Genomic DNA, 14,349 nt, shown 5'->3' on the forward strand with positions numbered 1-14,349 from the left:
AAAGTGGAGAGTGAAAAAGTTGGCTTAAAGCTCAACATTCAGAAAACGGAGATCACAGCATCCGGTCCCATCACTTCATGGGAAATAGATGGGGAAACAGTGGAAACAGTGTCAGACTTTATTTTTCTGGGCTCCAAAATCACTACAGATGGTGACTGTAGCCATGAAATTAAAAGGCGCTTACTCCTTGGAAGGAAAGTTATGACCAACCTAGATAGCATATTCAAAAGCAGAGACATTACTTCACCAACAAAGGTTTGTCTAGTCAAGGCTATGGTTTTTCCTGTGGTCATGTATGGATGTGAGGGTTGGACTGTGAAGAAGGCTGAGCGCTGAAGAATTGATGCTTTTGAACTGTGGTGTTGGAGAAGACTCTTGAGAGTCCCATAGACTGCAAGGAGATCCAATCAGTCCATTCTGAAGGAGATCAGCCCTGGAATTTCTTTGGAAGGAATGATGCTGAAGCTGAAACTCCAGTACTTTGGCCACCTCATGTGAAGAGTTGACTCATTGGAAAAGACTCTGATGCTGGGAGGGACTGGGGGCAAGAGGAGAAGGGGGCGATAGAGGATGAGATGGCTGGATGGCATCACTGACTCGATGGACGTGAGTCTGAGGGAACTCCGGGAGTTGGTGATGGACAGGAAGGCCTGGCATGCTGTGATTCATGGGGTCGCAAAGAGTCGGACACGACTGAGCGACTGATCTGATCTGATCTGATGAAGTGAAACCACCTAGGATTTTGCAAGCCCCAAATATCTGGTCTTTAAATTTTATGTGCTTTGTGCTTAGTCTCTTAGTTGTGTCCAACTCTTTGCGACCCCGTGGACTGTAGCCTGCCAGGCTCCTCTGTCCATGGGGATTCTCCAGGCAAGAATACTGGAGTGGGTTGCCATGTCCTCCTCCAGTTAAATTTTATAGGGGCTTTTTATAAACAACTTTTGTTTTGATGATAGCCATTCTGGCAGGTGTGAGGTGACAGTTCATTGGATAATAGTTTTGATTAGCTTTTCTCTGATGGTTAGCTATGTTGAGCATCTTTTCATGTGCCTGTTGGCCATCAATGTCTTCTTTGAAAAAATGTCCACTTAGGTCTTCTGCTTTTTTATTCTTCACCACACAGCATACAGGATCTTAGTTCCCTGACCAGGGATTGAACCTGTGTTCCCTGCAGTGGAAGTGTAGCATCCTAATCACTAGACTGCTGGATAATAAACATATTAAAAATTTTCTTTTCTGATGTTGAGTTGTATGAGCTGTTCGTGTATTTTGGATATTAATGTCTTACTGATATATCATTTGCAAATATGTTCTCCCATTTAAACCTATGGTAACTGTCTCTTCTTTGCCTGCTTCTATCCCACTTCTTCTTTCCTAGCTTAAAGTGCAGCCAGTCAGGGAATCTCTAGATCTTTAGCTTTCCAGGTGAATTTGGATATCAGGCTGTTTTTTCCCAAACAGTAGCATATATACCTTGAAAGTGAAAGAAAAGTGTTAGTCACTCAGTTGTGTCTGACTCTTTGTGACCCCATAGACTGTAGCCAGCCAGACTTCTCTGTCTATGGGCTTCTCCAGGCAAGAATACTGAGCGAAGAAATACTGCCATTTCCTTCTCCAGGGGATCTTCCAGACCCAGGGATCAAACCTGGGTGTCCTGCATTGCAGGCAGATTCTTTACTGTCTGAGTCACCAGAGAATACCTTACCCTCTCCAAGTTGCTCTGTTGAAATCCCTTCCTTGGTCCTGAATTGAGAGGCAGGTACTCACATCTCTGCTCCTTGGAGGAGGGAGAATGTGTAGGGAAAAGAAGAGGTAGAATACACAGCATAGTATTAGGTTTCTCCAAATACCCTCTCCTGAAACCCATAGTTTCTGACCTTTTCAGATCCTTACTATCTTTGTTGGAGGAAGTCATTGAGAGGAAGTGACTGTTGCTTGACCCATGAGCTGGATCTGGGTAACCAGAGGTTCCTCACCGGCTCCCCTGTCCTTGGAACGTGTCTTCTGCTTGCTCTTTCTGCATTAGAAGCTACCCCAAAGACATAGCTTTGAGATAATAAGTTTGTTCGTTTGCTTGTTTCACTTTTCATTTATATTGGAGTATTGTTGATTAACAATGTTGTGTTAGTTTCAGGTGTGCCATAAAGTGATTCATTCACATATATACATAGTAAGCTGCTGTTGAGACCATCTGGGCTATGTATGTGACTGGACCCAGTTAAAATTGCTATATAAATGTTTAAGATTCTAGTGGACAGGTGCAGAGATAACCTGTCTTGTGGCCGTCCAAGACAAGCCTCCTAAATAAGTTCCTTTCCTTATCAAATTCTGTCATCTGCCAATCTGGAGAGACCTGCCTCTTTCTTCAATCTCTCCTTACTCTTAATGTATGGGCCCAGTTTATGACCCAACAGTGTATGAGAATCAAAGAAACATTTCCTCTTACCTTTGTTGTTAATCTTGCATAGGAGTATAGCCCTTCACTTTGGCATACTGTTTTTATTGCATTGAGTCTAAATAGAACTTTCCATGTTATCTCCCTCAAGAGCTACTACAAACCTAAAAATTGATTAGTTAATTTTAGTCCAATGAAACCCACTTTGGACTTTTGACCTTCAGAACTATAAGGTAATAATTCTGTGCTGTGTTGTTCCTGGTGTCCAGCAATAGAAAATTAACACATTATCTATCCATTTGTTGTATGTTCTTCCCATTAGATTCTGAGTTCTCTAAGGTTGGGTTCCCTGGTGGTAAAGAATGGTAAAGAATCTGTCCACAATGCCAGGAGGCACAGATTCAATGGCAGACACATCTGCCAGATGGTAAAGAATCTGCCCACAATGCCAGAAGACACAGATTCAATCCCTGGAATGGAAAGACCCCCTGGAGAAGGGAATGGCTACCCATTCGAGAGTTCTTGCCTGGAGAATTCCATGGACAGAGGAAACTGGTGGGCTATAGTCCATGAGGTTGCAAAGAGTTGGACATGACTGAGTGATTAACACTCTCACTTTAAGAGTAGGGGTATTTTTAATTTAGTGTAATAAAGTATATAAGGGATTCCCTGGTGGCTCAGAGGGCTTCCCTGGTGGCCCAGCCTGTAAAGAATCTGCCTGTAATATCGGAGACCTGGATTTGATCCCTGGATTGGGAAGATGCCATGGAGAAGGGAACAGCTGCCCACTCCAGTATTCTGGCCTGGAGAATTCCATGGACTGTATAGTCCATGGGGTTGCAAAGAGTAAAACATGACTGAACGACTTTCACTTTGGTGGCTCAGTGGTAAAGAATCTGCCTGCCAATGCAGGAGACGTGAGTTCACTCCCTGGGTCAGGAAGATCTCCTGGAGAAGGAAATGACAACCTACTCCAGTATTCTTGCCTGGAAAATCCTATGGACAGAAGAGACTGGAGAACTATAGTCCATGGGGTCACAAAACAGACACACCTTAATGACTAACCACCAGCGACAACAATAAAGTGCAAGCAAAAATATATAAAATGTTAAAGTTTGACCAATTTAAGTTTATTAAAGAAAGAGGTTAAATATAGTTCTAATGCATTAGCACTCATTTCAATTTTTTGAAGTACCAGTAATAAAACTGTGTTTATTTCTGTTGGCATGTGGATTTTACTTCAAAAAGTAAATGAGAATTGTTTCCAAATTCAGTTGATAGTTATATTAAACTTTTACTTATTCTCTCTCTTCAGGTACTTCATTAAATTTCTTCATAAAATCATGAAATTTTAGGGCTCATGGAATACTCAGATATTATGTATTCATACTTTTTCATTTAAAGAAAAGTTGCATTTAAAAAAGTTAGAATTACTTAAATGTTGTAACAGAACTAAGGTTAGAACTGATTTTCTGTACAGTGTTAATTTTACTAAATTACTGTTTTCATTTACTAAAAGTCACAAGGAAGTTTAACGTATATATAACTATGTACACACAGATTATTTGCAGAACATTCACAGATTCCAGAGATTATGAGGCAAATATATCCCTGAGGGACCATTTTTTCCCCTTGTCAATCACAAGCACACAGGTGGACACAACAGAATTGGTAATCTTTTCTTCTCATGCGTCATTTGAATTTAGAGCATTAGATTTGTTATGCTTCATCAATACACATAGGCTGTATGTATTCTCTGTAATATATCGACTATTATGTGACAGCAATGTTTTTAGAAAGGATTTACTCATTCAGAAACTTATAGTTTAGTGGTAGAAGTTTGAAGTGTACACAAATAGCTAAAAATGCAGAAGGCATTTGTAGTTATTTTTTTGTTTGTTTGTTTTTCAGACAAATACTATGATCCCTCAATGGAAAGGAACTCATTAAAACCACTGAGTTCATTTGATAATGAAAAACCACCCTTTCATGCAGGGGTTCATTTACTAAATAGAATTTAAACATCTTCATGACTAAGGTTTTCATCTAAAAAGTGACTGTGGAAGCATTATGAATTCTTTGCAATTTATTGCAAAAGCTTAATGCAAGTTTAATCAAAATTCCCATAATTTTTGAAAACTTGCTGAAAATGTAAGTTCTACTAAGAATAAAAGGGCAAGACTATTTAAAATATTTTAAAATATTATTTATTTAAAATATTTAGAGTAACAAGATAGAATTTATCCAGCTTTATTTTAAAATATATTTTAAAGCTATTGAAAATTTTTAAAGTGTATCATAGTACAAGAATTGACCACAGATTTACAAAACAGAATACATAAACCAAAAGCAATCACAAAATAGAAAAAATGTAATATATAATATATCACATGTGTGTGTGCTCAGTTGATCAGTCACATTTGACTCTTTGTGACCCCAGGGACTGTAGACCACTAGGGTACTCTGTCCAAGAGGTTTTTTGGTCAAGAGTACTGAAGTGGATTTTCATTTCCTCCTAAAGGATATCTTCCTGATGCAGGAATTGAACGCATATCTTCTGTGTATCCTGCCTTACAGGTGGATTCTTGACTTGCTGAGCCATTGGGGAAGCCCCAAATACATTGCATAATATACAATAAAAATAATATACATTCAGTGGAGTAAAGAGGTACATGTATGTTAAAGGTTAGAATGGGAAAATTAGTTGGATAGGTCTTGGGATCTTAGAGGAAAAGCATCATATTTAGAAAGAAGGAATCATTAAAAACATTCTTAAATTTTGAGATGATATTAATAGAAAACCTCCAAAACTAACACTGATGGGGAAGAAAAATAATTTTCCCTCTAACTTTCTAGGTTCTTGGCTGAGACACCACTGTAATAAAAGACAATTTAGTAAGAGAAAAAAACAAGCAAGTTTCACACCATGTATGCCTCCTGTATAAAACATAGAAGAGATCCAGGAAAACTGAGTCATTACCAGAAATGGCCCAAGCCACCACCTTAAATACCATCTCCAGCTAAAGACAAAAAAGATCTTGGGGTGCAGGGAGCAGTTATGAGAGATGAACAAGAAAACACAGTAAAGAGTTATGCACATTTAAGGCACTGTCTTCTCCATACACAAGGTTGTCTAGAGATTTAAAGTCATTCTTCTCTTTCTAAAAAGACATGGAGACTGCCTTACAAGTGGGGATTTCACTTATAAACTTGTGTCTCTCACAAAATGATGCTGCTGCTGTTGCTGCTAAGTCACTTCTAATTTGTACTCAGTTAGAGCCTTTCCTCTGTGTGCTGTTTCTTAAAAAATAATCGGATTCATGTTGATGTATGGCAAAACGAATACAATATTGTGAAGTAATTGGCCTCCAACTAAAATAAATAAATTTAAATTAAAAAAATAATCAGACTAAAATAATCATTATGCCAAAGAGGCATGTCTTAGGGTGACACAATTTGCTCCCTTTCAACACTATTAGTCATAAATTGAAATCTGTATTTAGACCCAACTCTAAAGCCTATGTTCTAATATTCTGTCTTGCAATAAAGAAAAAAAAAATATGGCATAAACTGTGGGGGGAAAAGATCTTCTCTTGAGCCTATGTTTATTTCCTCTGTACAAACTAACCAAGACTTTAAGATTAGTGTTTGAAAATAGTTTAATGTTTAAAATTCTTCTGTTAAGAGCTCAAATATTTGTCTGTGCTGTTTGGCTCAATAACTTCAGACTAAAGTGCAGTTAAATCAGCCTAAAGGTATTTCCCTAATTGTGTTATGCATTGACTTCAACTTAAAAATACAGGAAGAAAAATAAAATAAAATAAAATAAAATACAGGAAGAGCTATACCTTGGATCATGTATGACTAGGGTCCAGGATATACTTTTGATTGAGGACACTTGCCTTAATAATTTGAAAACACATACGAATGACTTGGTACTGGAATCTTGCAGCATTTGCAGAACAAGTGGCAGGTGTTATTAACCACCTGCCTGTGTCCTTGATGATCACGGCTTCTCTGGAAAGATTTGCCTTTCTTATTCCACCATGCTGTTTATTCAATGGATATAAAACAGACTCCAGAAAGAGCTTTTAATTGTTATTAAGAATAGTTTGCTCACAGGTGATATAAGGGACTTCCCAAGTGGCACCAGTGGTAAAGAACCAACCTGCAAAGCAGGAGATATAAGAGACTAGGTTTCAATCCCTGAATGGGGAAGATCCCCTGGAGAAGGGCCTGGCAACCCACTTCAGTATTCTTGCCTGGAGAATTCCATGGACAGAGGAGCCTGGCAGGTTACAGTCCATGGGGTCACAAAGAGTTAGACACAATTGAAGCGACTTAGCATACATGCATGCATGCATGTGATGTAAATGAAATAAAGTTCTGACCTGGGTAAACAGGTAACCAAATATGTCCAGGAAGAAAAGCCTCCTCATTAATCCTAATTATTCCTGAAAGCACATCTTGATATTTTGATAGGAGGGTGAAAATTCAAGTAATGGCGATATAGTCTTAAATATTGTCAAAAAAACAAAATTTAACTGAATAAATTCAAAGATCTAATTGGGTTTATTCAATGATTTATGAATCAGCATCATTTTCCCTAAACAGAAAGGAATTCCAAAGAGCTACAGGCTGGGAAAGATTTTTAAGGGCAGAAAGGGAGTGGGACAAGAAAGTCATAAACAAGGGAAAGGATTATTTCAGGAAAGCTCACTTCCCTGTAGGGGAAGACAGGGGTCTATCAGGTCGGTTGCCTCCTTACTGCTGGGCTGTGTAATTCTAGATTGACTGGTTAAATTTCATATTCCTGGAAAAGGTTGAAACTGCAATTAAGTCTTGGTTTCCTGACATAGAATTTGGCACAAGTGACTTCATTTTGAGCATTAAAACAAAACAAACTAAAACACTTCCCCACTTTTGATCAGATCCTCAGATTAGTTCAGAGATGTGATCAAAATTTAAGGCAATAGAGCCGCTGGCAGCTACTGCTCTGGAGTTCGCCCAGTTTTTGCTGATTCTCAGTGTGATACTGACAGGTACTGAAGTTTCTGTTGAGCCTCTCCTGTAGTCATAGGTCACAATTTCAGGTTCGCTTTTTTTTTTTTTTTTTCCATTTGATCATTCCCTTTATTCTATTTTTGATGTTCCTGTCTTAAGGAGATCATATGCTTGGGCTTATGCATGCAGTATCTGGAACATGCATTTAAAGTCCTTGAGAGAATACAAGGCACCAGCAGAATTACCATGATTGTTATAAGCAGGATAATTCTCAATGTCTGGAGTGTGCTTCGAAGCCATAGTTGGTGAGACCCAAACCTATCAAAATCAAATAAGTCAAAGAAAGATCCCACTGAGGGAATAATCATGTTAAGCCAGGTGGCTGCTCAGTGATCTTATGTAACTGAATTTCAATGTCCCCAGAGGCACCAATCCAAGTGCAGTACATGGTGTTGATCACAGCATAGATAACCCTTTGCTCAGCTAAAGGATAATTCAGGGTTATCATATTACAGGGCTTCCCAAATGGCTCAGTGATGAAGAATCCACCTGCCAATGTTGGAGACACAGGTTCGATCTCTGGGTCTGGAAGATCCCCTGGAGAAGGAAATGGCAACCCACTCCAGTACTCTTGCTTGGGAAACCCTGTGGACAAAGGAACCTGGTGGGCTACAATCTATGGGGTCACAAAAGAGTTGGACACAACTTAGCCCCTAAACAACAAGTTCTCCACATATTACTATTCCTATTGTATTATAAGAACAACTTTTCCAGTGAGTCTAAGGATTTTTGTTGGGCAGCTATTGTTTTATATATCCCCAATACTTTCAAGAGTCAAGGAAGTCTTTCTGATTATAGACTTATTTGCAGGCCTACCTCAGAGATATTTCAGGTTCAGTTCCAGATCACTGCAATAAAGTGAATATCACAATAAACTGAGTCACATGACTTTATTTGCTTTCCCAGTGCATATAAAAGTTATGTTTACACAATACTATAGTCTATTAATTGTGCAATAGCATTATGTCTAAAACAATACTGTACATACCTAAATTGTGAAGTCTTTCGTTGCTAAAAAGTACTAACCATCACTTGAGCCTTAAGCAAATTGCAATATTTTTGCAATAGTAACATAGGTTCATTTTAGCTTATGGGAAAAGGCTTAAAAACTTAAAAAAAATTCTTTTAAATATCTTTCAGTTCTCAGCTGGGAAAAACAATAAATATTTCTGCAGTACTGAGCAACTTCTTGAACTCAAGTGATATTCCCAATAAGGGTGCAAAAGCTATATTATTTTCCGTCTTCTACCTTAGTACTATAGAAGGATCTGGGCCAACTCACTTTGGTAAGAATTCTCACCCTTTGCCAGTTCTAGTATTCCCAGGATCCTATCTGTAGCTTAGATATCTATCAGAGTTTGGAAAGGTTTTCTTTTTTTTAATTTGGATGAAAATTAGTTTTATTTTTTTAGGAATATTTTATTTTTTTAATTTTTTATATATTACACATGTTTTTTCTATGTTATTTCCTTAAACAGCCAAGAAAACTAAAATTAATTTTTAAAACCTTTCTTTTAAAAATTAATTTTAGTTTTCTCTTGGCTGTTTAAGGAAATAACATAGCAGTTTACTAGAAAATCTCTCAGAGTCCCATTGACCCTGGGAGGGCTCCATACAGGAGCTGTCCTTTAAGGGTAGATATAAGGGTAACCCAATCAATGGACATGAATTTGAGCAAACTCCAGGAGATAGTGAAGGACAGGGGAGCCTGGCGTCCCAGTCCATGGGGTCAAAAAGAGTTGGACACGGTTTAGTGACTGAATTACAACCACATAAGGGTAACCATAAGGTAACTAACTTAGCAACGTTTAGTTTACAGTCTTGTAGTCTCTTTAGATGGAGAAGGCAATGGCAACCCACTCCAGTACTTTTGCCTGGAAAATCCCATGGATGGAGGAGCGTGGTAGGCTGCAGTCCATGGGGTCGCTAAGAGTCGGACACGACCGAGCGACTTCACTTTCACTTTTCACTTTCATGCATTGGAGAAGGAAATGGCAACCCACTCCAGTGTTCTTGCCTGGAGAATCCCAGGGACGGGGAGCCTGGTGGGCTGCCGTCTATGGGGTCGCACAGAGTCAGACACGAATGAAGCGACTTAGCAGCAGCAGCAGCAGTCTCTCTAGAATGGAAAGACAAGACAGAGAATGACTAGAATGAGTACTCAAATAAAAGGTGGTAGAAGAGAGCAGTAGCAATCACAACACCTACTGTCTTTTGAGTTTTTTGTGTGTGTCTTTAATTTTCTTTAGCATTTCCAATAAATTTTTTAAGGAAGCAATTTCAATACTGAAGAATCTCATTTTGTTTACTTTCAGGATCCTATTTTCAAGCATGCTTTTTAAATGATCTTATTTAATTAGAATGTTTCTCATTATGGCCATGGTAATTTCCCTGAGGACTGCCTGTAATTCAGTAGGATCTTAGCTGCAATCAAGGTGAACTCATATTTCTGTCTGGCCATATCTGGGGGCTCCCAACCTGGTGGTTACCAAGCTAAGTTCTGAGGAAACAAAACAGTAATCTTGTCTAAATCTATTTGTTTTGAGTAGGATTTTGTCACATTCATAGACATTTGTATCTTCTAAGACCACAGCTCTTGGAAATAAAATAGATAGGTGTGCTGGTGGCTTGCTTAACTCTTGAGAATTCAAAGGTTCCATATTTATTTAAACTAAGATCATGGCATCTGGTTCCATCATTTCATGGCAAATAAATGGGATAATAGTGGAAACAGTGGTAGACTTTATTTTTGGGGCTCCAAAATCACTGCAGATGGTGACTGCAGCCATGAAATTAAAAGACTCTTTCTCCTTGGAAGGAAAATTATGACCAACCTAGACAGCACATTAAAAAGCAGAGACATTACTTTGTCAATAAAGGTCTGTCTAGTCAAGGCTATGGTTTTTCCAGTAGTCATGTATGGAAGTGAGAGTTGGACTGTGAAGAAAGCTGAGCGCCAAAGAATTGATGCATTTGAATTGTGGTGTTGAAGAAGACTCTTGCGAGTTCCTTGGACTGCAAGGAGATCCAACCAGTCCATCCTAAAGGAAATCAGTCCTGAATATTCATTGGAAGGACTGATGCTGAAGCTGAAACGCCAATCCTTTTGCCACCTGATGTGAAGAACTGACTCATTTGAAAAGACCCTGATTCTGGGAAAGATTGAAGGCAGGAGAAGGGGATGACAGAGGATGAGATGGTTGGATGGCATCACTTACTCAATGGACATGAGTTTAGGTAAACTGTGGGAGTTGGTTATGGACAGGGAGGCCTGGCGTGCTGCAGTCCATGGGGTCACAAAGAGTCAGACATGACTGAGGGACTGAACTGAACTGAAACCTATTTATTTGTCTATTTTAGCAAAGTTTTGGGGGCTGTTGGAGCCAAACTAATACTTAAAAGGTATGTGCTACTGGGTTGGGAATTGTGTTGTGTTTTACAGTGTACCCCGTTGCACAAAACTTTTCTTGAGGTTGGTGAGCTACCTAGTGTCAATTGAACCCAATCTATGACCAATATATCCTAACATGGAAGTCTTTAGATTAGGTGGTAAGTGCAATACTCAATCCATGCCCACCACTTTTTGACTTTCAAGATTCCCATTGGTAGTAGCCATTATATATACAAAAGAAAGCAAACATGTGCATTTTAATATATCCAGGCAGTTAACAAGAGATGCTGCTGCATCCTGGCCAAGAGAAGGCCCTGGGTGCACCACCAACACCTCCCATCATGGAACCTCAGAATGCAGAGAAGATGGACTGGGGACTGAGAACTGGTGGCTCTACGTTAAAGGGGAACTGGGAAATGCCACTAGCAGTTCCCAAATGGATCTTGAGACAAAATCAAAGATTAAGAGTTTTCATTGATTAATGACAATTGTGATCTGAAGTAAAAGATAGAGGCTTTGCTCCAATCAGAACTATTTACCAGCTCAAGCTGACTTGCCCTGTATTGAAAAGTAGATTATATCAGAAACTCCATACAAAGATCCTGGACCTCAGAAATGAGAGGAACTTATCTAGGGCCCTTAGAAATGGTGAGAAAGACAAAGAGCTCAAAAGGGTTTGTAGGTGTCACGTCTGTGTTTAACCAAATTTGTTAAAAAAAAAAAAAAACAAATTCAAATAAGTAAATTTGAAGATTTAATTGGCTTTATTCAACAATTCATGAATTGAGCAGCATCTCATCTAGGAAATAGAAGTTCCAAAGAGTAGCAGAAAAGAAATGGTTTTTAAAGGCAGAAAGAGATTGGGATAAGAAAGTCATAAACAGAAGAAAGGATTATTTCAGGCAAGATCACTTCCTTTGGGTGAAGGCAGAGATCTATCAGGTGGATTGCTTCTTTAATGCTGGCCAGGAAATTCCAGACTGTCTGGTTAAAGGTATCATTCCTTCATGAAGTTACCATTGCAATTAAATTGTCCTTGCAGACAAGGAGCTTAGCACAGTTAATTCCATTTTGAGTCCATTGTTTATTTTTAAATCATATGCAGGCATATCTTGTTTTACTGTACTTGGCTTGACTGTGCTTTTCAGATATGGTGGAATTTTTTTTGTTGTTTGTTTTGTTTTACAAATTGAAGGTTTTTGGCAATTTTGCATTGTCAGATGATGGTTAGCATTTTTTTTAAGCAGTAATGTATTTTTTAAAATTAAAGCATGTACTTTTTAAGATATTATTTTATTTTAGTATCTTTTAGATATTATTTTATTATTTTATTGCACTGTAGTAGATTACAGTATAGTATAAATATAACTTTTATATGTTGTGGTAAACAAAAAAATACCTGATTCACTTTATTGTGATGTTCACTTTATTGCAGAAAGTGAAGAGGAACTAAACAGCCTCTTGATGAGGTTCATGAAACAAGAGAGTGAAAAAGCTGGCTTGAAGCTCAACATTCAAAAATCCGAGATCATGGCATTCGGTCCTATCACTTCATGGGCAAATAGAAGGGGGAAAAAAACAGAAACAGTGACAGATTTTATTTTTTTGGGTCTCAAAATCATTGTGGACAGTGATTGTAGCCATGAAATGAAAAGATGGTTGCTCCTTGGAAGAAAAGCTATAACAAACCTAGACAGCATATTAAAAAGCAGAGACATCACTTTGCCGACAAAAGTCCCTCTAGTCAAAGCTATGCTTTTTTCTGGTAGTCCTGTATGTATGTGAGAGTTGGGCCATAAAGAAGTCTGAGCTCTGAAGAACTGACACTGTTGAATTGTGGTGCTGGAGAAGACTCTTGAGAGTCTCTTGGACAACAAGGAAATCAAACCAGTCAATCTAAAGGAAATCAACCCTGAATATTCATTGGAAGGACTGATGTTGAAGGTGAAGCTCAATACTTTGAACACCTGATAATAAGAACCAACTCATTAGAAAAGACCCTGATGCTGGGAAAGATTGAGAGCAGAAGGAGAAGGGGGTGGCAAAGGATGAGAAGGTTAGATAACACTGACTTGATGGACATGAATTTGAGCAAACTCTGGGAGACAGTGATGGCATGCTGCAGTTCATGGGGTCACAAAGATTTGGACATGACTTAGTGGCTGAATCACAATAGTGCTTCATTGCAGTTGTCTGGAACCAAACCGCAGTATCTCTGAGGTGTGATTGTGTAAGGATATTATTAATATCACAGGTCTGTCGTGTCATGATAAACATTTTTTTAAAAAGAAATTCAGAAATAAACTTGATTCTGATTGAGACATTAAGCTTCTATTGGTTAAATTCAGAGGTAGAAATTGTGAGAGCCTCATTATGTCAGATGAAATAAAAAAAACTAAGCATTAAATAAGGTGAGGTTAAAGATGGGGTCCTGATACTACTGTAGTTATATGGTAGGAAAAGATGATTAAAATGGATTAGGGAGTGTAATTCTAACAGGAATATATCACTTCTTTAGATTGAGCTTTGGAGAAGGAAATGGCAGCCCACTCCAGTATTCTTGCCTGGAAAATCTCATGGACAGAGGAGCCTGGCAGGTTACAGTCCATGAGGTTGCAAAGAGTCTGACACAACTGAGTTACTTTTCCTTTATTTCCTTTCCTAGATTGAGTTTATGCGGCCATTTAGGGGTAAAAATAGAAACATTAAAAAGCAAAACAGGATTATAAATCAGTTATACCTTTATTGTTTTAGAGGAAAAGAATTGCACTTGGTTTAAAAAAAGAGAATTAATATAAAGTGTTCTCAAGGATAGACTGTATTACTGGGATTGAAAACTATGTGGTATAATATATGGGACTGAAGAATAAATATATGGCAAGAAAGAAATGAGAAAACAGGAAGAACTGGAATATATAGAGTCTTGAGATAATCTATAAACAAAATACAACATATGGAAGTGTTTGTTTATGTCCTGATTAGGACAAACTAATTGTAAAAAACACTTTTATGAGACAATCATGGAAATGTGAACATTGCCTGGATATTTGATAATATTGAGGACTTTTTGATCTGCTTGGTGTCTAGGTGTGATGTTTATATTGTGGTTGTATTTTTAAATTGTCTTTATTTCCAGACGAAATGATATGATGTCTGGAAGTTTGCTTTGAAACAATCTATTGCTGGTGTGGTGGGATATAAATACAGCAAACTTGGCTATGGGTAATAATTATTTATGCTGGATGGTAGATATTTGGGGACCATATTAGATTCTCAATTTAAGCATGTGAAAAATTCAAAAATAAAAGCTTTTAAAAAATAACTAATAAGAAATGAAGCAGATAAAATTTAGAGAATTGTGAGTTTTGCATTAATTTTTGGAAACAGTATTTTAATGATTAAGCCAGTTCCAAGTGTTTGCTATCTACATGTGATTTTAAGGCAATCTGGCATATTAAAGAAATGGACGGTAGGCACATGGAGAAAATCTTGTTCAATT

Source organism: Bos mutus, chromosome 26, assembly GCF_027580195.1.
Source record: "Bos mutus isolate GX-2022 chromosome 26, NWIPB_WYAK_1.1, whole genome shotgun sequence".
Classification (NCBI taxonomy): domain Eukaryota; kingdom Metazoa; phylum Chordata; class Mammalia; order Artiodactyla; family Bovidae; genus Bos; species Bos mutus.